At 39.3% G+C, this 23735-nt stretch overlaps 1 protein-coding gene across 4 annotated transcripts in view; it reads right to left on the reverse strand.

Moving 5' to 3' along the window:
• Window positions 1-23735, reverse strand: part of PDE4D (phosphodiesterase 4D) — a 564892-nt gene that overhangs the window by 136962 nt on the left and 404195 nt on the right. The gene's annotated exons all lie outside the window — the stretch shown is intronic.

The following is a 23735-nucleotide window of genomic DNA, read 5'->3' on the forward strand; positions in this document are numbered from 1 at the left end:
GGGATTAAAGTGTATGTGTGTGCTTGGGCATGTTTGCATGCATTAGAGTTGCTATTTAACAACCAGATCGAAGAAATGAGTTCTTTGCTCACTGCCAAGCATCACAACTTCTGTGGCCATTTGTGTCTTTGAACTGTACAGTTCAGATCCCGCACTTCTAGCTATTGTGTTTTCTATTAAGAGTGATAAACAGGCTTATCATTCCTAAGGAACACTGCCATCATGAGAGGCAGAAGTGTGAGGGGAGAGAAAGAAAGAGAAGGAGTGAGAAGATGCTCTTTCACATAGTCTGTGACGTTTCCACAAAGAGCTTTGAAAATCCGTACAAAGACCTTGAATGGGAGTCTGCAATCAATTGGCAACTAGCGCAGGGTGGGCAGTGATGGGAGGACGTGCCCATGGCAAACCGTGTTGCTTAGCAGCCCGACAGCTGCATTTGGTACCATATGGAGTCTTTTTGGAGCATGTGACTCCATTTTTAGACTTAATGTGTTGTGATATGCAATCTCAGAGGTCACAAATGTGTGTATTAGCAAGATTATGTCTCAGTCTGACGGGATGGAGCACATTTTATCCAGCCAGAAGTGGAAGATGGCTTTTGTTTCCCTAGTTGGTTGTGTCTCTAAAACCAAAGATCAATTTTAGGTTTACAGCATAGTAGGAAAGGTGTGCATGAGACCTTGGCTTGTAACTACTTGGGCTCATTTGCCATACTAATTGGAACATAAATAATACTGCTAAAGCATTTAGGAATAAGGGATGAATAGAGAATCTTTCACATGATTTTTTTAAACATGGGTAAGTGTTAGTATCATAATATGTATCTGTAATGAATGCATCTAAAGTACTCATTTTGAAAACAGTATTCACGTGAAGGACACCCATCGGTTTTCAATTATATCTAATGACAGCAGAAGAGAAAATATTCAGTACATGTCAGCAGTTGATTAGACCTCAGCCTGGTGCAGGTGTCACAGCAGGTACCTAACTTGTTTCTTGCTGTTATCTACCACTGACCTGAGGTTGCAATGAGGTTGCCGCTTTAATGTTTTACTGAAGTGACAGCATTCCCATGGCCTGTTATTCTTTGTTAAATGAACTAGTCAAAGAAATGTATATTGGCCATTTTGACAGAGATGCACATTGCCTGGCAGAGAATGGACCTCGGTTTCATGTTTTATTTCATTGTTTTATTGTTACTTTGTACATATTCCTGGAACTGCAAGCTTTCTGACGCTCTCAGACTATATTATTTATTTTTTATTCAGCTTTCACAGTTTGAATGGAGAAAAGCAAAATTTTTTTTTCAAAAAAACTATTCAGAAAATGGTATTAAACTTAAAGAGAGTTTAGCAATTGAATCCCCTTTTCACTGTAGTTTTCAGAACAATTCACTGTCAGTAAATCCTAACACATACAGTTCTTCCTAAATTTTATTTCTTTTGATTATGCCTGAATACTTTTTCTGTGCCCTCAAATGTGCTACTGCTACATGACATTATCAATCTCAAGCTAACAAAGCTTAATCAGTAAGACATCAAATGAGAGTTCTGCCACCAGCCTGCTGGGTGATCTTGGACAATGCAAAGCTTGTCTTTGCATTTCATTTTCCCTGTTCATTGCATCTTTGTGATCATTTGAGATCTGCTCACAAAAAAATATTGAAAAAAAAATGGAAAGGGCAAGATGGCATGAATACCACAGTAAAACATCCCTTGCAGCTTATAGTGCCATAAGTTAATAACCGTATTGGCATTACTATTAGCATGACTACTATTATTCACTAGCAATCAATGTCTTTTGAGTTTGAATTCCTGAGTATCCCAGGAGCACAAAGTATTCCCAATGCCTTTGAAGGGTTTGGAACATCTGTGAGCTCATTGTATGCAAATTTCCCAACACTTGTATTTGGTTGCCTAAATAAAATAATTTTTTTTCTTTAAATAGCTGCAAGAACACACAGACTCCTAAACAATACATAGTCTGTATGTTTTGTTTTTCTATTGAGGGCAGGAGGGCAGATCTTCCATCCAATTTTAGGTAAAATAGAAGAGGATTGTTTACTCCTGTGCTCAATAATACTAACTTCTGTGATGGCAGTATCATTTCAAATATGTAGAAGCTTGTCTGAAAGCTCTAAAGCAAAAGTTAAAAGTGTGATAGAAATAAATGAAAGTAAATGTAAGTCTATCTCACAGCAGGAAAATTTTGAATAAGGAGTACTATTATATTGATTTCTTTAACACTAGACTTAATTATTCAACTGATTAAAAGGTATTTTATTGCATTAAAGGAACATATGGGGTTTTTTTCAGATTTTTTTTGTTTTCTTCACCCACCTTTTGTGGACATGGTAAGAACATTTTATTATCAGTCTTATTTCTCCCAGTCAGAAATTAAGGCAGGCTTCTACGAATGATTTCACTATCAAATTATAAAATAGTGGGTTTTTTTTAAATTTAAAGGTCTATCAGATAAAATTGTAGTTTCATCGGCTGGGAGGGGCCCTGTGGTTTGCACCACCAGATAACTACAAGTACGTGCAAGACTTGCACATGGCGGTTGACGGGAATTTTATCCTGTAGTGCTGTGTTGTGTCCACTAGATGGGTGTCACAAGTAATGAACGGAATCCAAATATACCAGCTAGGATTTGGCTCGGAATCTAAATACACCGCTAGGATTTGGCTCGTACGGCTCAACGAAAATGTCTTCTATGTAAATATGCATCAAGAAAAAAAAATGTTCAGTTCTACAGTCAAAGAGGAATGTGAATACTGCACTGGTCTGCCAGAAACATATGTTTATATTTAGAAGTTTCTAAAATGCTGCAGCAGTTAAGTGTCTTGTTTAGCTCTTACTGAGACATTTGCTAACACTTTCAGATACAAAAGCTTGTAGAAATCTAAATAAAAAACGTCTTATTACACTGCAAGTCAAATAAATTGTTTCTTTGTCTGAATCACAAGTCTTATTTGCAAGAAATGGTGCTGATGATCATCCTGCATCAAATGAACAGAGAGTCAGAATGGGGAATTGAAGACCTTCACACAAGTTGTTCTTTCTTGCTTCATACACTGAAAAAAATTAAAAGTTTAAGATAGAAAATAGGATAGTCTCTTTAATTTGCCTGGGCAGAAATTGCTGAAAGTCAGCTGTAGTTGCTTCATATTTATCCTTCCACCCTTGTTAAGTTTTAAAAATTAAAAAAATAAGTGCACATTCAGTGATAAACCAAAAGTTATTCACTCCCTATCTTGTTCCTCGGCCTCCTTGTACTTTTGGTGGAGGGTGGTCTTTGAAAAGGAAGAAGGAGCATGGAAGTTGTTACTGAAGGCACAGGAACTGTTTTGCTATCATTTCACAGGCAGAAAGTGGCCATTTAAAAGACAGAATTTTCCACCGTTGTTCTGCAGCCAACTTCAAACACTTTGCACAATGCAAGCAAACTGAAGCTGCGTTTAGTGTCAGGAGCATTTGGCACAGCTCCACACACATAACAGAATTTTCTGTGTTCAAAGAGCTTTGCTGCAACTCCAGAGATGCCAAAGCTATGAAAAGCCAGTGCTAATTCAGCAACTTTTGTGTCTGCATTTTGACAAAATGTTTTATGGTATTTGTGGATACTGTTTATCCTTAGAGCCTGCCTTATTCACTGTTCAGTGATGACTAACTTTACATGAGATGAAAGTTCAGTCTTTTTTCCTTTTTTGGCTATTCGTCGTGTTTGCACATCTTGCCAAACGTGTATCATCCAGGCTCTGTAATGAGGTGGGATTAAAGGTGGTGAACTCTCTTGAGTGACTTGTAAACATTTGTGGCTGACCTTCCCTGTGCTCCTAATAGGACAAGAAGTAATAGCATCACAAGCAACCTTTAGGAAGATTATTAATGACTTGCTTCAGGCAATAGTAGGAATCTGTGGCAAGGACAGGAGAGGTTCTGGATCCTGGATCTCAGCAGCACTGCTTCATTGTTAATGACTGCATAGCTTCTTTACACAGTGAACTAAACCCTCTGTGGACTTCTTTTTGAGTCTTTAAATAACACTCTCCTACTCTCTGCAAGGTTGCTAAAAGAAAAAAGGGGAAGATCTCTGTACAAAATACAGCTTTAGTTACATAAAGAGTAATGGCATCATAATGAATATGCACAAGAGCTTGGAATTAAGGCTGCATAGAAAATCTTAATGTTGGTCTTCCTTATTACTGAGAGTTTAGCAATTTAATCCTGTAGCTTTTTGTTGAGGACTTCTGTCTTGTTTTGCTTTTTTTCAGAGAACTAAGCAATAGTAGAAGAGGGAAGGAAACGAATTCCACCCCAAAATGAAGAATTTACTAGACTTTTTAAGAATAGAAATTGTACTCCTGATATTCCCCTTTAAGTCTCTCTTCATCTTCAGCCTATCCTATTTTGGAAACTATGGGGAGGAAGAGAAGTAGGAGCCAAATTAATTGATCCTCTAGGGACACCTTATCTTTTAAGGGCATCTTTAAACATTACAGAGGGACAAGCAAGTCCTAGAGGAGTAAATCTTGTCCCCCATCAAAGGAGTCCATTGCCCTAGCAATCTCTCCAGCCATCTGTCTGTTCTATGACCTACCTACACATCCCAACATCCTTACTTCCCAGAAGTCCAGTCCTGTATTTTCACCTGGAAGCACAATGCCACCATCACACCGAACGGGTGCAATTCACTGAAATTATCACAGAAGAGCTGCCCTGTATCAACTGCCTTTGGGCAGGGTCTTATTTAGAGCCAAAGCAAGGTAATAAAGCTTTATTATGTCTCCAAGGAAAAGATAAGCTATTCATTGCTTGTGCCTTGGGACAGGAGCCCCTCCCTGGAGGAGGCAGCCTGTAGCTACTGTAGAAACGGGAGGATTGGATTGCCCCTTCAAATGCAGAGTCTGAATTTGTTACTTGGATTGGCTGATAGGGATGAAAAAAAGCAGTGGGCCACTGCAGCGGGTGGGACCCACTGTGGATGTGGAAGACTGTAGAGAAAGGCTATATTGTGCCTGTCTCTAGGATTGTTTGGTATAAAAGCCCATGGTATGGGAAGGCTCATTCCCTGGCATATGGGATGTGACAGGCAGAGTGTAGTGGGCTCTTAGACCTTGTGTGCATTAATTACTGTGTGTCCTGGAGATGTGTCTGTCTCAAATCAAAGCAGGACAGTTTAAAGTTTTGTTCTTAGATGTAATGGATTTATTCTGCATAGTTATAGGTTATTTTAGTAGGACACACCATTTCAGTTTCTGTGGAAATCACTCCCATTGTGACCCAATTCTTAAAATAATGTACAGAGACTCCTGAGGTACTATGTCATTAGAAAGCATTTTGTGTGAGGTAGACACTGATTCTGTTACATTAATTTTACAGCTCTCAGTCAGAGAAGGCAACGCAAAGAATAAATGAAGACAGAGACAAAAACGTCTTCTTCTGGAGCAGACATTATCTGCTAATAAGAACTGAATTTTCATTGATGCATTTTAGGTAGTTAAATTCTGTTTTACTTTATACACTAAATATATTCGCTGAATTCAGTGAATTCAGCTTTAAATCTCTCCAAAGATTTGCCAATACACCAAATAATTATCATAATTTCATTGTGAAATACTGATTTCAGACACACTTTACATTCATTAACTAGACTGGACAAGCACTTTGGTTATGTCTTTATAACTTCTCTTGAGCCTTTTTATTGCTTATTACTAAACTAAGCATTAAATTGATCCAACAGCTGACTTGGGTGTCCTCTTTTTTTTTTGACAGATATAGTTATCTCCAGAATTTAATAAAGATGAAACTTCAGCATTTTCTTTATCAGAAAGAAAGAAGTCATCACTAATCAGCCCCTGCCATAGGCTCCCACTGGACTTTAGATGTTAACAGGTTAGTCTGCAGCATCAGAAAAAAAATTGTGAAAATAAATCAGTGGATTTATATAATTGAATAGCAGGCCTAAAACTTATTTCTTATGTTAATTCTCTGCTCGGGACCTTTCAAAATGTTTTCTTTCTGACAGTGTCTACCCAGTGATGCAGGAGAGACCACATCTGGTTTTCTCCTTCTACTTTCCTTTCTGTTTCTTCCCCCATGCCTAGTGGAAACTAAAGACCTCAGGAAAATGAGGGGGAAAAAAGATAAATATTTACACTGACATTTTAGAATGAATATCATATCAACTCTCTACATTTGAAGAAAAAAATAATTTCTGTGTGACCTGTTTTTTTTTATTTCCTCTGTACCAAAGCTAACAAAAACTTTTGCCTTCCATTGCTTAAAAATATTTTCAGTAAATTGTAAGCAAATGATATTAAAAGGAATATATGATATAAATATAAATTTTCTTGTACTGCTGGAGAATTCAAGCCAACTATCTACTTGTGGCTTTGGGTTTCCAGTTAAGTGATTCAGCAAGCAAGACCTATGATTAACTCCATTTTTAGAACTGGTGTGGATAGATTTTCCAGTATCAAAACTGCAAGCAAAAGAAGAAAATGTGACATTTCATGAAATTTGCTGTTAGCAGCAGAACTTGGCTTTTGCTCTTGGCATAACTGTTTTTGGAAACATTTTGAGTATAACAAGGCTTAAGAGTAGTATTAAAAGCCCAGATAACAGGCAAATAAAACACGTGTAGGACAAAAAATACACTGAAACAAAAAGATTTGCAAGAATTAGTTTACTCAAACATGTTAGCAAAGGAATTCCAACTATCTATTTGAGCTTCTGTCTCACGATTTTCTAGCAAGAGTCTTAGGAAATGTAGCTGATCTCTCTAAACAAAGTTTCATCTTTTGTTATGAAGGTTCCAAGCAAGGAGTTTCCTGTGATGAGAAACTCATATCTTTGGGCCTTTTGGTGTACTTTTCATAAAGTCACCTCATTATTCTTAATTATACCTCAGTGGTCTATGCATTTGGCATTCAAGCCTTTGTTGCACCTATTGGTGCAATCTGGCAGATTGATTGTTGTGCTCAGCCATACTGGGAATCTTTTTGTGATTCCTTTTACTTTTTCCACGGACAGAGAGGATAGTCCCCTCACCTGGCAATTTCTATTCTCTGAAGTTGGCTCTTACAAGTGAACATCTTCCTGCTAATGTGATGTTCTGGTAAGAATGCCAGATTCCAGATACCATTAAATGGATTTGTTTCGATATTTCTTTGAAGCTAGTATCGTTGACTTATTGCAGTGTAATAAAAATGCAAATAAAACCCACAAGACAAATAAATGCAAATTAATTTCATAGAATCATAGAATGGTTTCGGTTGGAAGGGACCTTAAAGGTCATCTAGTTCCAACCCCCCTGCCATTCACAGGGACACCTTCCACTAGACCAGGTTGCTCAAAGCCCCATCCAACCTGGCCTTGAACACTTCCAGGGAGAGGGCATCCACAACTTCTCTGGGCAGCCTGTTCCAGTGTCTCATCACCACCCTCACAGGAAAGAATGTCTTCCTAATATCTAATCTAAATCTCCTCTCTTTTGGTTTAAAACCGTTCCCCCTCGTCCTATCACTACTTGCCCTTTTAAAAAGCTCCTCTCCCGCTTTCCTGTAGGCCCCCTCCAGGTACTAGAAGGCTGCTAGAAGGTCTCCCCAGAGCCTTGTCTTCTCCAGGCTGAAGAGCCCCAACTCTCTCAGCCTGTCTTCAAAGGAGAGGTGCTCCAGCCCTCTGATCATCTTCGTGGCCCTCCTCTAGACTTGCTCCAACAGGTCCATGTCCTTCTTATGTTGGGGGCCCCAGAGCTGAACGCAGTACTCCAGGTGGGGTCTCATGAGAGCGGAGTAGAGGGGGAGAATCACCTCCCTTGACCTGCTGGCCACACTACTTTTGATGCAGCCCAGGATACGATTGGCCTTCTGGGCTGCAAGCGCACATTGCCAGCTCATGTTGATTTTCTCATCAACCATCACCCCTAAGTCCTTCTCCTCAGGCTGCTCTCAATCCATTCTCCACTGAGCCTGTATTTGTGCTTGGGATTGTCCTGATCCATGTGCAGGACACTGCACTTGGCCTTGTTGAACTTCATGCGGTTTGCACGGGCCCACCTCTCATGCCCGTCAAGGTCCCTCTGGATGGCATCCCTTTCCTCCAGCGTGTCGACCGCACCACACAACTTGGTGTCATTGGCAAACTTGCTGAGGGCGCACTCAATCCCACTGTCCATGTCACCGACAAAGATGCTAAACAGGACTGGTCCCAATACCGACCCCTGAGGAATGCCACTCATCACTGGTCTCCACTTGGACATCGAACTGTTGACCATAACTCTTTGAGTGCAACCATCCAGCCAATTCCTTATCCACCGAGTGGTCCATCCATCAAGTTCATGTCTCTCCAATTTAGAGACAAGGATGTCATGCAGGACAGTGTCAAATGCTTTGCACAAGTCCAAGTAGATGACATCAGTCGCTCTTCCCTTATCCACCAATCCTGTAACCCTGTCGTAGAAGGACACCATATTTGTCAGGCATGATTTGCCCTTAGTGAAGCCATGTTGGCTGTCACCAATCACCTCCTTGTGTTCCATGTGTCTTAGCGTAGTTTACAGAAGGATCCACTCCATGATTTTGCCAGGCACAGAGGTGAGACTGACTGGCCTGTGGTTCCCCGGGTCTTCCTTTTTTCCCTTCTTGAAAATGGGGGTTATGTTTCCCCTTTTCCAGTCACTGGAAACTTCACCAGACTGCCACGACTTCTCAAAAATGATGGATAGCGGCTTAGCAACTTCATCCGCCAGTTCCCTCAGGACCCGCAGATGCACCTCATCAGGTCCCATGGACTTGTGCACCTTCAGGTTCCTTAGATGGCCTCAAACCTGATCTTCTCCTACAGTGGGCAGTTCTTCATTCTCCCAGTCCCTGCCTTTGCTTTTTGTGAGTTGGGCAGTGTGGCTTGAGCACTTACCGGTGAAGACTGGGGCAAGAAATGTGGTAACCTGTTCAGTCTTCTACTAGGTTTAAGTCACTTTGTATGGTTCTTCTGAACTACTAATCCTACTGGGACTAGTATCCCCATTTTTAGATAATAAAAAAAGGCCACCGAGACATCAGCTGTTTTCTCCAAGGCTTCTGGTAAAATATGTGGCAGGTTGAGGACTGAATGAGGAAATCTGCAGAAAATATTGAAGAATTGGAACTATTATGCGTAAGCTGAGGTAAAGAAGGCTGAAAAATATAACCATTTAATCCAGACGTGAGAAAGAGTAGGCAGCAAATCCGGGGCTGCTCCCGAGCAGCCTGCCAGCCAGCTGGCCCCAGCCACCCGCCCGCTCCCACTGCTACGGGCGCCTGTCAGCGCCACTGCATTTCTAGGAGTACAGTCTCATCAGGGCTGATGGTTCTGCACTTTTTATTATTGTCATTATTTAATTACAGTATATCTGTCACCATTCACTTAAATCGTTCCATAATGTTGTCTGCACTTATTTTCCGTAAGGTAATTTTCTCTGGGCTCTAAATACTAAAGTACCTTCAAACTCTTTTTAAAAAATCACTTTCCCTAATTTCTTCAAGAAATTCTAGAACAACACTGTTTTTCTTTCCAGGGTGAGTTTTGATCCAACTATCTCCACTTCTTTTTCTAAGCAGCATTTAGACGCTGGGATACAAAACCAACTTGCACTGAGTGTGACTATATAGCATGTATTTACTGTAATTCACATTGCTATTAAAATTATTGCTTATTTTAAAAGTACTGGAATCAAATCTCAAAGCATTTGAAAATGTTTATCTAGCAATTTATAAAAATATGCAAACTATCCATCAAGCATACTGACTAATCCTAATTAAAATGCAGTTCCCCATAGGTATTAGCAGAACACCTTTCTTTCAGGAAAAAATAAAATATAAACACAAATGTAAGATCATGGTTGAGAAGCAGACTGCTGCCAGACAAGGAAACTCCAAGGAACTGAAACAGCTCAGCCTCCTCTCTCCATGAATTCAGTCAGATACCATTACAGAAATGGCCAAAATGCTTATATATTCTTTTTGAATTAGTGAGGTGATAAAGTGAGTATGTAGGAAAATAAGTAGTTCCTCAGATCTGTAATTTTTATATCAGTACCCTACAGTACTGATGAAAGCACACAGAATCCAGAAAATAGGTATAAATGTTCCCCAGGGCTAACACTGGTACGCATTGCGAAGCTTCCTGGCAAACACATCCTTCTGAAGAATCATCATATATAGCCACAATGATGATAAACGCTTGGCACAGTCACAGAAGATACGGTTACATGTATCCTGTGCTTAGTGGCAGGGATCTTTGGCAAAGAGTGCCCCAGCCAGAAGCTGACAGGAAAAAGCAGTCGTGGTTTCTCCTGGCTACTCTTCCATCCCAGGATGCAGCACAGAAGAAGGTCCAAATAGCTTGGAGGTGCAATCGTCATGACAAGAGGAGGTCGCATCCCTTAGCATCACCCAGCTCATAATTATTAAGTCTTTTGCACAACTGAGCTTAAGCCAACCTGTCTTCAAAGAGTGTGTCTTTCAGGAAATGGATAAGGGCTGTGGACAGAAAAGACCAAAGAGAGGAAGGTCTACAGCCCAAACTATAAGAACCCTGCACACAGAAGATCAGATGGTTTGTTTCACCAGTACGATGTGCACATATAGATATCTACAAGAAATCAAGGCCAGCTTCAGAGGAGAATGGACAGTAGGCAGCTGGATAAGAAATTGCAGTTGTTTCTTAAGGCAAAGAAAGTGTCTTCCAGTATTGCTCTAGATTCCCTAAGCCAATGAAAGCTCCATGAAAAGAAGACATAATTATATTTGACAAGAAATATTTTTTTCTCTAATTGCAATAAACAATTGCTGGCAATAAATCACATATTAATTCTACTTCCACAAGAATTCACATTGGGATATGTTAGCAACAATTATCACTTAAATCATGGCATGTATTGTTCAAAACTTAAAAGCTCAAGGTATGAAGAGCTTCAGAGCTTTAAAATTTTTGTACTTTGATTTTTCAAAATTGTTTCATTGAAATCCTTTCCACTTCAATTCTTTCCATTTTGTGTGTTTGGACTGTCTTTTTTTGTATTTGTATTTTTTGTATTGTATTATATTGTATTTTTGTATTTAGTTTACCAAATATACTACATTTTCAGTTTCTTCCACTTCCCTAGACTTCTACTAAATGTATCAAGGTCCACTTCACAATTTGGGTTCTGGAAATTCTTGCTACAGCTTTGCCACATACAAGCAACAACCTTTAAAGGGAAACAAAAAGGTCAAGAGCTTGCCTCGGAAGGGTGCCACAACTGGAGTCATCTTGAGCATATGCGCTCATACTGTATTTTACTTTATACTGATTGTAGACCCTGATCACATTCACTGAGTACTTGGTATGTCAAAAGAGGAAATTCTCGTCACTAGTTCAAAACAAATTATAATCTACAATAATGGATCATTTGGATCTTATTTTTCTTGATTTCTATTACATTATTTTAATGCTATATTATATTATTATAATGTCTAGTAACATTACCTAAGAGGGCTGCCTGACGCTCTGCATTGTAAGAATATGTTTTCTTTTTACCATTACTAAATTCTGTGCAGCAGTGCTGAAATTTTCTTTCCAATTTTTTTTGAGGGAAAATGGGTCAACTGTTGATGAGGACTCATATTTTGCAGCAGAGAAGTGGAATTTAGCCAAGTGTCTGCAAAATGCTTTTTTTTTTTGCTGATTCTGTGAACATCTTCGTAAATTTCAAAAAGTTATAAGCTTAGGCCAACCTTAAGTCAGTCAGCTCATGTATCTATCTGCATTATTGAAAAAATATTAAGTGACACTATATTATTTTTTAAAAATCTCCTGCCTTGCTCAGGGTCTAAGAGGGCTCTGAGGAACAAGCCCCTGTCAGTGGGATATTTGTCTGATTCACTGCAGAAGGTGGGTGCTGAATCAGGCAAAGACAGAAAGGTAAAAGTATGCTTTTATCATCAGGAACTGGAAATAATAATTGTCCAAGCTGCGAGAACCTGATACTAAACTAGTCACTTACACCAACTTTATCACATGTCACTGATTCAATGTTTCTCATTCTTGAGGTATCCACTCTGAACAGCTGTTGCTTGAGCTATGTGAGTATCAGCACTTACACATACAGATTAATCCAGAACATCTGAGCAGCTACTGGATGGATCAAAGGTCCATCAGATCCACTATTCGGTCTCTAGTAATGGCCAAAAGCAAATGCCAATAGAAGAGGGTAAGAACAAGTCACTTCCTCCCCAGCATATCCCAGCCTTTCAGCATTCACTCACCTTTCATGAAAACTATGCTCTGAATATACGAGTCATTCTATGACAAGTACAGCAAAAAAACAAAGTCCTAGACATCTCATTTCGGATACTCGATTTAGGGAATGCTTTCAATTTAATCTGTGTTTTAATTCTCCTTATGTTAAGTAAGGATGATAATACTTTCTCATATCACATGGGTGATATGAAAATTAATTTAATAATCTCTGAGAAGTAGTAAGGTATCATAGTGATGAATACCATAGAAAAGCCAATGAAAACACTATAACTGCTTTTCCAATAGGTCTGAACAGCAGGTTGTCAATAAAGCATGTGGCCATATAATGAGCAGCAAGAACATAATAGAATACCACATATCTCATGAATTGAGTTGCATTCATTCTGTGCACTCAGTGAAGTAAAAGCAGTATGGAATCACATAAGTCAAGTCTTTATCAAATTGTTTATGCACAGGACTAAACCAAGGTTCCAAAGTCAATTGTAATGTTATTAATGTTTATAAATATGAAAAGGGCAAGTGTCATGAGGATGGAGCCAGGCTCTTCTCAGTGACATCCATTGACAGGACAAGGGGCAATGGGTGCAAGCTGGAACACAGGAGGTTCCACATAAATATGAGGAAAAACTTCTTTGCAGTGAGGGTAACTGAACACTGGAACAGGCTGCCCAGAGAGGTTGTGGAGTCTCCTTCTCTGGAGACATTCAAAACCCGCCTGGACGCTTTCCTGTGTGACATGATCTAGGTAATCCTGCTCCAGCAGGTGGACTGGACTAGATGATCTTTTGAGGTCCCTTCCAATCCCTAATATTCTGTGATTCTGTTGGCATTTACTTCTTTTGTGCTTGACTTTTCAATCATAATAACGTGGATATGAGGTTATTGTGTATACGTTTGTGCGCATGTTGCAGAGAGAGCCTCATCTCTCGAAACTCCTGCATTTGCTGTTGACTTTCTCCAGTTTTCTTTTTCAGCCTACTGTAGCACTGTCAACAGCCATTACTGGAAGACCATCAGAAATTTCACACTTCAAATGCAGTACTGCAGATTTTCTTTCTAGTGGTTACTACACAGATGAACAACTGCATGTTCCATTTTGGTTATAATGTTTGATTTAACCTCATCTAATTCATAGTCTCATTATGACTAACTACTATCACAATATAAGCGTGTTCTCACTAAAATCTCTTGTGCTCCTACATTGTCTACAAAGTTTCTGTTAGTCACTGTAAGATCCCTATTGTGCACATGACTGTTGGACTCTGAAAGCAAAAGCTATAAAGCAAAAGCTATAAAGCTATAAATATAGTGCTTTAGCTATTAACAAAATAACATATTATGAGGTGTAAAATTACTATACATATTATGCAACTCTCATTTCGTAAAATACTCTAAATAAGCAGCAGTCTACGAGTTCTCAAGAACTATTCACAAATTAACTAGAAAAAAGAAAAACCAAAACACTAGCTGCTACAGTCCTCAAATGCCACACACAAAGCTAAGCTAAGCATGTCTCACCAAAGAAATGAGTCTTTCTCTGTGGAGGAACGCAGTAAGAGAAATATCAGTTTACACTCTTTACTTGTAACAAGGCATTTTTTCCAGTATTAAACAAACTTGGAAGCAGATTTGATGTAGTGGGTTGAAACAGGAACTGAAAAAAAATACACTGTTTTATAAATGTGAGTGATCTGACAAGCCAAAGCTGTTAAAAATCACTGTGTACTGCAAAACAAAATCAAACATTCTCCTCACAAAGCAATACCAAAGTGTTTTACTAAAATTTACAACTCAGCCCGCCCCATACAGACATATGTATCTATAGAACTGTCAATACATTCAAGGACAGCTGAAGCTTTTCTCATCAATTACAGAGTTATCTGTAAGCACAAGCCAGTTCCAGAAAATGAACTTTGTGCTCCAGTTCTCGTTAAGAATTTGGGAGGGGAACAGACTGATGGCTTACTGCTGTGCTCGTCCACCAACCATCCTCCCTGCTGGAACCACTTCTCTGCTGCCATTCTCCACCAGGCAAAATGTGCTGCCTTTCCTCATCCTTTCTGCGAGCCCTCTCTCTAACACCAAAGGATTTGATGTTTAACCTACCAAAAGTATGGCAAAGTTTGGTCAAATCATAACAATTGAACTACAGAGTTTCTTCGGATAAAACGATTAAAGTGCCATCTGTTTATAAATAAAAAAACCAAACCAAATCAAATGCATAAGAGCATCTTTTGAATTAAGTAATTTCCCGTTTTCAGGAAAATTGTGTATGATTTATTTTACTTTGTGCAGAAAAGCTGTTTGGCAACTTAATTCCAAATGTCTATTTTCTTGATACCAATGTCATTGCTAAAATTGGGACAGGACACGTCATAATTACTGGCGCCAAGGAGGTGATTATATCACTTTGGAAACATTACAAAACGTGCAATCCAAGAGACTGAGAAGGAGAAATGCCAGCATCTACAGCTGAAAAAATGTCACTGTAACACTATTGCTTTTGGAACAAGCTTTGTATCCAACTATTTCCCCCTCAAGTGTTCCCAGGAGACCCAACAATTTTGCCAAATAAAAAGTACTTTTCAAGCAGTTCTTTTCAGCAAAACTCAACCTACATGTCCAAAGCTCTGCTGAGCTGATCACACATGTGGCCGTGTGGTTATCTGCCCTCCCTACCTGGCACCATTGTAGATGCACCATCCATCACCATGTCTAGCCTACGATTCTGCAGCAGAACTCACGGTCAAAGTCTTTGGCTCTCAAGGAGAAACCTTAAGCAGACATGGGGCCCCCCCCAGCAGCTGAGGGAGGGACACTGCTATTTGACTATATATGCTATCAGGAAATCCTTTGTTTCATGCTTTTCTTTTGCAGGAATGAAGCAGGATGAGAGGATGCAAAAACCTGTTCTTTCACTGGATGAGTCATCCTGAGTGAATCATTTTATCCCCTTCTGTGCTTCCACTTCCCTACCTGCAAAATGCATACTTCATAAAGTGCTAAGAGCTCCGGTCATTAAAAAAAAAAATAAAAAATTGTAAGAGCTAAAATTAGTCTTACTGGGAGTAGTAGTAAGAGCAGTAGAAATATCAGAAACACTGCTTTTTAAGAACCTATCAAAAGCACGATTTGGGCAGGAAAAAAGAGAAATTTAGAAATTGCACTGTTTTTCCTCATAGGAAACGTGAAGAAATAGGAAGAATAGAAGGAAAGAAAGACTTGCTTATTTACTTGTTTGTTACATTTACTTTTCAAGACCTTCTCCTCATCAAAAATGGAGTGGAAGAAGACATTAGACCTGGTATTTCTGTAACATTTGGAAGCAAAAGGGGGGAATAATGGCAAAAAAAACGGGGGGTGGGGGGGGATACGAAAAAAAATTTCACCAAAAATTTGTTGTAAGAAATTTTATGAAAAATGTTTAGAAAAGGAAGAAGAAAATCTTTTTCACTTCAGGCAAGAAGTTGGTTAGATTTTTTTTAAAAATGTGGCTTTTATTTTCTGTCCACTCTATGCTGTACTTCTATAAGACAGAAAATCATTATGTATTCTCCTTTCAGGTCAAATGAGTTTATTTTTTCAGAACAACAACAAAAAAGGACTACAGAATTAAAAAAAAAAAGTTAAACAAGAGTAATTATTGCAGCAGATGAAACATTACTGAGGTCTAAAGGAGAAAAACCTGAAAGTGGCCAAATACCTGCTTGGCATACACTACTATACAGCCCTGCCAGGACAGCACATGGGTGAGCGTCTCCTCCTGGGAATCTGGTAGTTATGCCTTAAGGAAGCCTTGACAGTACATATTTTCGTGTACTGTTCTTTTTTTACCCCCTCCAGCTGTGTCTCTTTGCCAACAGATGAGAACCTGCCCATCCATGAGAAAGACACGCTATTAAAAAGGATAGCCAATTAAGCAGGCATGTGTACTATTTTGTTTGAAATTTTTCTTTTGAGAAGCTCGTTTATATCTGACCTCTCTAATGTGTGAAAGAAGTAGCGTGAATGAAATACCAATACAGTTTTCACTAATAAACTTAAGTGTCAACATACGAGTGCAACTTAGAAACAGTAAGCATAAATCTGCAGAATATTCATGGGTTTGTACAATTTCAGAGATTTCTACAAGGATGCTTGAGACCTGAAGCGTTTGATTAAAACAAAACAAAATCCTAAAGGAATATTTAAACTAGAGAAGCAGGAAGGGAAAATCTCTGCTTATACTGCAAATATTAAAGTTCATACTATTCCCTAACACCTGAGAAAGTGAAATAATCAGTAATGGGAATATCTGTATATTTTTAATCTTCATGAACTATGATGCTACACAGTAATGTTTGTGATTGTCTCTATGTTCCAACCTTTCTGGAAAGCTGGATTTAGTTTATTTTCCAAGCAGCTGCAATAAAGAATATTGCACAAGAGCTGACTCTGCAAAGCTAAATTTCAGTAAATGGGGTCTTTTCTTTTGCTTCAATAAATACAAGGTCTGAGGCTAATTTAACATTAAAAGAAATAGGAGGTAACTGTAAAACAAGATGCTGGTCCTGAGCCACATAGAGATAGTACAGCAAAGTCAAAGAGGTTCAGAAGCCAGCTCTCAAAATCATTGTTCACCAGGATTATTATTATAAAATCCGTGACATGATAGAGAGTGTTCACACACTTAAGAGAGGAAGAGCAGCAGGCAAAGGAGGAATGGACTGGACATGTGTGTGGAGAAGGGGGAAGAAATACAACAAAGGATCTTTATCCTGCAAACTCATTCTTTTTAGCACATAAATATCTCTAGCACACAAAATTCTATTTACCAATACTTTCATGAAAGTCTGAAGAAAAGGGATGTGCTCGTGAGCAGAAGAACACTCCAAGAGCTAATAGTCCTTGTATTTTCTTCTCCAGTTAAAACAACTGCAGTGGATTTTTAATTAATATTATAATTTTGACTGTATTTCAATAGTCTCTTCCAAGGAGTTTTGAAAGTAACTGGAAAGTTACTGGCAAGTAACTTTTTCTTTGTCGTTCTGGATTTCTAATTGCCATTGAATATTTAACTTAAAATAAAACTTTATTTTGAAGTAAAGGCCCAATTATTACCATGATCAGTATCCGAAACAGAAAAAATGGAGAAGACAGAGAGAACAGCTGGTCTACCTTAATGATAAAAGAGTTACACTCTTTTGCTTTCAATTACAAGGAATTATACTGTACTTCTATTTCTAGTACTAGCAGCCAATAAGAAAGTAACTACTGCTTAGGCAATCAATCAATTTTAGGTTATTAAGCAAAAATGTTATGAAGAGCTACTAGAAACTGAAAAATGCATGCTGCCTACCCATCTAAAACCACGTAATGATACTGATAGCCTAAATACAAAGTTATATTTTACTGTTGAAATAAATAATTGTGAGAAAGTTGCAAATGCACAATATCAGTCATCTTGCTGACACAGCGGGGAATTCATTTCTGAGGTGGAAAAGCCGTTCGTACAAGATTAAAAGCTGTGATGGCTTTACAGAATGTCATTTCCTAGTTATTCATTTCCAGCCTTTTCCAAGAATGGAAATTCCAAGAAGAAAAATACATTGCTTCACAGCTGTGAACACCCTGCTTGCCAAAAATGCAAATGTAATCACTATCTGTGAATCAAAGACAAATGATGGCACTGCTGATAACTATGAGTAAGTACTTCATGGCAACGTAGACCCCTAGAGCTGAAAGTCAGATTCATTTGGAAGGGCTACATGTGCATGTGCATAACAGCAATCACTTCGGTTATAAACTGGCTGGTACCAAGAGGAACGTAGTCATAAGAGATAAAATCCTTTTAATAGGCGATGATGGCATTTGAGTTGCCACAAATGCTCAGACTTTATGAAGGCTGCCACCACCACTAGTGCCAGGGGTTCAAAGAATGCTTCCTAACATTTTTCCAGCTCAAATCTCTGACCCTTAAAGAATGGAAAACATATGTCAGCAATTAAGTCACTAATCATAGTATTACCAAACATAAAAACAGTCCCTGCGCCAATATCAACTGAGTCACTTTATATGTTTTCTCAAATGTCCTGGACCCTACATGGCATTGAAGCTAAATGGTCATTTCAGCCACACGGAAACCTAGGCAAGCATGGGTCTTTCCTTAACAGTATGGAATTCAGAGCAGACAGCATTGAGGTGACTGTCATGGGACAAGGGGGACCTTAAAACAAAGACCACACCAGACACTGGCTTGGCCAGTGTTTTCAAGAGGATAATTCAAAAAATAAACTTCTGCAGACTAGGCTGGAAAGGGCACAGCTTCAATATCACTGAGCCAACCAGAGTCATTTTCAGGCTCATTAAAAGAAGGGCATTCGAACAGTTTGCTCGAAAACTGACACGGAATAAGTTGAACATTTTAATAAAAAGTAATTAATCATGCAATCGTAGTGCCTACCATTGATTATCAGCAAGGTTTGAACCAGGGGTCCCACTGGCTTTGATCCATGTGTTCTCTCACCATGCCTTCCAGAAGTATTCTAACTTTTAAAAAATCCCTTATGCTGTGTATATTTCTACTCGAATGTTGTAATTTTTTTCCCTCTGTGTCTATTACTCCTTGATTCTTGTCAGATTTCTCTGTATGTGGGTACAAATGAAAGATTAATATCACAGGGATTTCCTGTGATAACAGGTAACAGCGGTAACAGCCTAGTAAACACCTTTACTGTCCTTAGGTTCTAAATCACCGATTTCTTTCTCTTGTGAAGCTCATCCATACATTTTGAACTGCTAGCAACTTAAGGCAGAGAAAAGTATCAAATCAGGGCTTAAACTTAATAAAGAGGGGGAAAAGGTAACAATCTAGTTAGCTTTTTGGTCACTGACTGTCTTCCAGAGCTAGTAGAGTAGATATTGAAATGGGCACTGAACAATGAGCAATAATACTGAAACTTTGGTTTTTGGGACACTTACAGTGCAGGTTTTGGTGTATCATGAGCTGCTGAGGAGGGAAATTTCAAATTTTAAAAGTCTGTTTGCTAAATCATAAGAAAAGATCTGAAAATTATGAAAGGTGATGTAAAACTGGATCTACGATACTGAATACTTTGTGGGCAAAACAGCCAAAATACTCACTATACAAGATGTAAACCAAAGAGCAGACAGCCTGACTTAAGCAGAATGTTTTTTTCCTTGTCACAGAAAAGACACAGTAGAATAAAGTAGAATAGAGACTGTAGAATAAAGACAGAAAAGAAGTTAAGGAAACATCATTGTTTTCCACTCTGGAGAGGAATAAATCACAATAGTTTCTGACACACACACAATTCCTCTTTTTAGCCCTATTTTGTAAAAAGAACAGAAACATGTCTGGTTTGACTTTTTCAGAATCTCTGACAAAATAAATTGTGGAACAAGGGTATTAAAGGGTAAATAAATCCAAAGAAATTTAGAGACGAAAGGAACAAGAGCCAGAATACAAGCCAGGAAGGAAAAGCTATCCAAACCCAATTGTCTGCTGCTGTAAATAAGCATTTGCTTAATTTATGGTATAGAGTTTCTTCCATTTAAATGAACAGATTTCTTCTCCAGTAAACAAGACAGCAGGAACGGCCTGAGCAGAGTCTATTTGAAACAGCAGCCTGTATTTAATGAATTGTTCAACATCCAGGTGGTTGAATAATTGGCAGAGATAATAAGAATAGTAGGAAATTAAATTACTGTAGAATTATACCATATTTCAACTTCAGAATTCAATACCGTTTTCAGACTAAAGTAATGTAAAATTGAAGAAGACATGAAAAAAACCTGAAATTCATTTAGAAGTATTAGCAACATTTCCTTAAATGTCACCTTTAGCCTAGCTGCCTAGCTACAAACTGCTTTCAAGCTCTACCTTAGAGAAACATGTTCAAGTGGAGAAGTCCTTTGTACATTTTTAATTGCTTTCACATCACTGAACAGGCTTAGAAAAAAACTTGTGTTACAATGGAAGTGGGTGGAAAAGGGGACTTGGTTCTCCATCACCAGCAAGGGATCCCTTCAGTGCCTTAGTTCCATCTCCAGTCCAAAAGAATGTATGGTGTTTTTTTTCCTTATCCATTACTGACCTTCTTAGGGTAACTCTGTGTATGTTTCTTTTTGGTAGCCAAAAAAGTATGCAAGAACAGCAACAGGAGACTAATATGGCCTCTGCTACTGAAAAACATCTGCTGATGAGTATAACCAGAACATCTACCAGCAGATGTACTGATGTTATTGTTCTTTTGCAATTTGACATTTTCATTTGTTGTAAATTTTCATTTGTTGTAAGTGAACATGTTCCATTTTACCATTATTGCGTCTGTCAGAGCTAGCTTAAATAGTGGTCTTACAGTCTTACTGCAAGTGCAGGCCTGCTAACTTTTAAATGTTCATCTTTACTTCATCATATTTCTGTCTATAAAATGGGGCTATACCTGCCGAGAAATTTTTTATGCACTTTCAGACTTAACAGACTAAAACTGTTGAAAAAAATGCATAGAGGAATTGGACGAACTCTATCTAGCATTTGTGAAAAGGCATTTCAGTCTATCAGACGTCCTTCCTCTATGTTTCCTTTTTCCTATGTGCGTTGCAACCCCAGCAGATAAAGGCGCTATCGTAACATCTTTATGCAAAGCACAAAAAGTAAATATACACATGAATCAAGAATAAGAAGTAAATACATAAAAGAAAAAGATGGGGTTTGTTTTCTGAAAGGTTGCAAACATCACTTGGCAAAACTTGAAAAAATGTTTGTTTATAGATCATGCAGGGAAGATTTACAGCACAGATTTGCACAGATGTCTGGCACAGGCCAGGCTCCCCGGCAGACCCTGGGGAAAGAGCTCAGAGGAAAGCTAGGAGCACCTGCCTGTGTTACAATGTCATTCGTGGTTTTCTGAATGCCCCTCTAGACCTACGCCATTTCCTCCATCAACTATACAAGCATGGGTGATGAGATTGCCTTTAAAATGGTGAGATTTTAAAAACAAATAACAGAGCTTTTTCTTACCTTTTTTTAAACTTTGAATTCAAATTTACAACCTTCCTGTCATCATTAAATCTTTTCTTTTCAAATGTGAGAGCTGAGAATCTTACATGACTATAAGACTTAGGTTTATATAAAAATTACTGGAACTATGTCAAGTGGAAAATAAGAGAAGCAGATACATTTTTATGAATTAAAAAAACTTGACTGGAACAGAAGTTAGGATGGGAAAAAGAAGAGAGTATGTACACATACAACTTAATTCAGACACCTTAGGATGGCATGAGATGATAGTAAGACTACAAACTCTTAAGACAAAGGGGGTCACTTACAGAAGTGTGATGCACTTCATTCAGTCATATACATCATAAGGAGTACAAACTTTACCACACTGAGGCTTCTCACATTAAATATGAAGAAACATAATTTGTGAGGGCTAAATCAAGTTTTTAGCACACAGGACACACTTGGAAAATACAGAGATACAAAAGAGGAAACTGCAAGTTATAGTATATAACATATACAATATGTTATATGTAGATATATACATGTCCACAAAAGCACACTTGTCCAAGTTTACAAGCATCATGCATCTAAAGTGCAAATAAACTAAAAGGATTAAGATGTTTACAACATAACTGGATTTGTGATACAGCACAAAGGGTGTCAAACAGCACAGGAGAGGCTGAACAAGGAAGGACAAAAGCTTCCTTCAGTCTGCCATCTCAGAGGAGGCAGAGGATGGAGATCCATGTGACAGCAAATACACAAGGGTTATTGCTGGGTTAGAAACCATGGACGTGCCTGAGAACGGTCATGTAGGAATTAGGGCTTCTCCCCCTAAAAAGGTGGTGGGATCAATAGCTCAACTGAAGTGCATCTACACCAATGCAGGCAGCATGGGCAACAAACAGGAGGAGCTGGAAGCCGTTGTGCAGCAGGAAAACTATGACATAGTTGCCATCACAGAAACATGGTGGGATGACTCACACAACTGGAGTGCTGCAATGGATGGCTATAAACTCTTCAGAAGGGATAGGCAAGGTAGGAGAGGTGATGGGGTGGCCCTGTATGTTAAGGAGTGTTTTGACTGTCTAGAGCTTGAGAATGGTGACGATAGGGTTGAGCGTTTATGGGTGAGAACCAGTGGGAAGGCCAACAAGACAGATATCATGGTGGGAGTCTGTCATAGACCACCCAACCAGGATAAAGAGGCAGACGAAATATTCTATAAGCAGCTGGGAGAAGTCTCATGATCACTAGTCCTTGTTCTCAGGGGGGACTTCAGCTTACCAGATGTCTGCTGGAAATACAATACAGCAGAGAGGAAATGCTCTAGGAGGTTCCTGGAGTGTGTGGAAGATAACTTCCTGACATAGCTGCTGAGTGAGCCAGCTAGGGAGGGCGCCCCACTGGACCTCTTGTTTGCGAACAGAGAAGGACTTGTGAGTGATGAGATGGCTGGAGGCCATGTTGGGCATAGTGATCATGAAATGATAAAGAGTTTTCAATCTTGGAGAAGTAAGGAGTGAGTCAGCAGAACTGCGACCTTCGATAGGAGCCTGGTTGACAGAGTCCTTGGGAGGCAGTCCTGAAGGGCAAAAGAGTCCAGGAAGTCTTGACATTCTTCAAGAACAAAATCTGAAAGGCGCACGAGCAGGCCGCCTCCATGTGCCAGAAGATGAGCTGGCAGGGAAGAAGACCGGCCTGGCTGAACAGATTAGCGACCTGCTACATCACTTAGACACACACAAGTCTATGGGCATCCACTCAAGGGTCCTGAGGTAGCTGGCAGAAGTGCTCACCAAGCCACATTCCATCATTTATCAGCAGTCCTGGCTAACCGGGGAGGTCCCAGTTGACTGGAAATTAGCAAATGTGACACCCGTCTACAAGAAGGGCCGAAAGGAGGATCTGGGGAACTATAAGCCTGTCAGTTTGACCTTGGTGCCAGGAAATGTTATGGAGCAGATCACCTTGAGTGCCATCACATGGTATGTACAGGACAAGCAGGTGATAAGGCTCAACCAGCATGGGTTTATGAAAGGCAGGTCCTGCTTGACTAACCTGATCTCCTTCTATGACAAGGTGACTCACTTACTGGATGAGGGAAAGGCTGTGGATGTTGTCTACCTAGACTTTAGTAAAGCCTTTGACACCATTACACACAGCATTCTCCTGGAGAAACTGGCTGCTCATGGCTTGGATAGGCATACCCTTCACTGGGTAAAAAACTGCCTGGTGACTGGGCTCAAAGAGTTGTGGTGAATGGAGTTAAATCCAGTTGGTGGCCAGTCACAAGTGGTGTTCCCCAGGGCTCAGTATTGGGGCCAGTTCTGTTCCATATCTTTATCAATGAGCTGGACGAGGGGATCGAGTGCACCCTCAGTAAGTTTGCAGACAACACCAAGTTGGGCAGGAGTGTTGATCTGTTTGAGGGCAGGAAGGCT

This window comes from Nyctibius grandis, chromosome Z (assembly GCF_013368605.1).
Source record: "Nyctibius grandis isolate bNycGra1 chromosome Z, bNycGra1.pri, whole genome shotgun sequence".
In the NCBI taxonomy this organism is placed as follows: domain Eukaryota; kingdom Metazoa; phylum Chordata; class Aves; order Nyctibiiformes; family Nyctibiidae; genus Nyctibius; species Nyctibius grandis.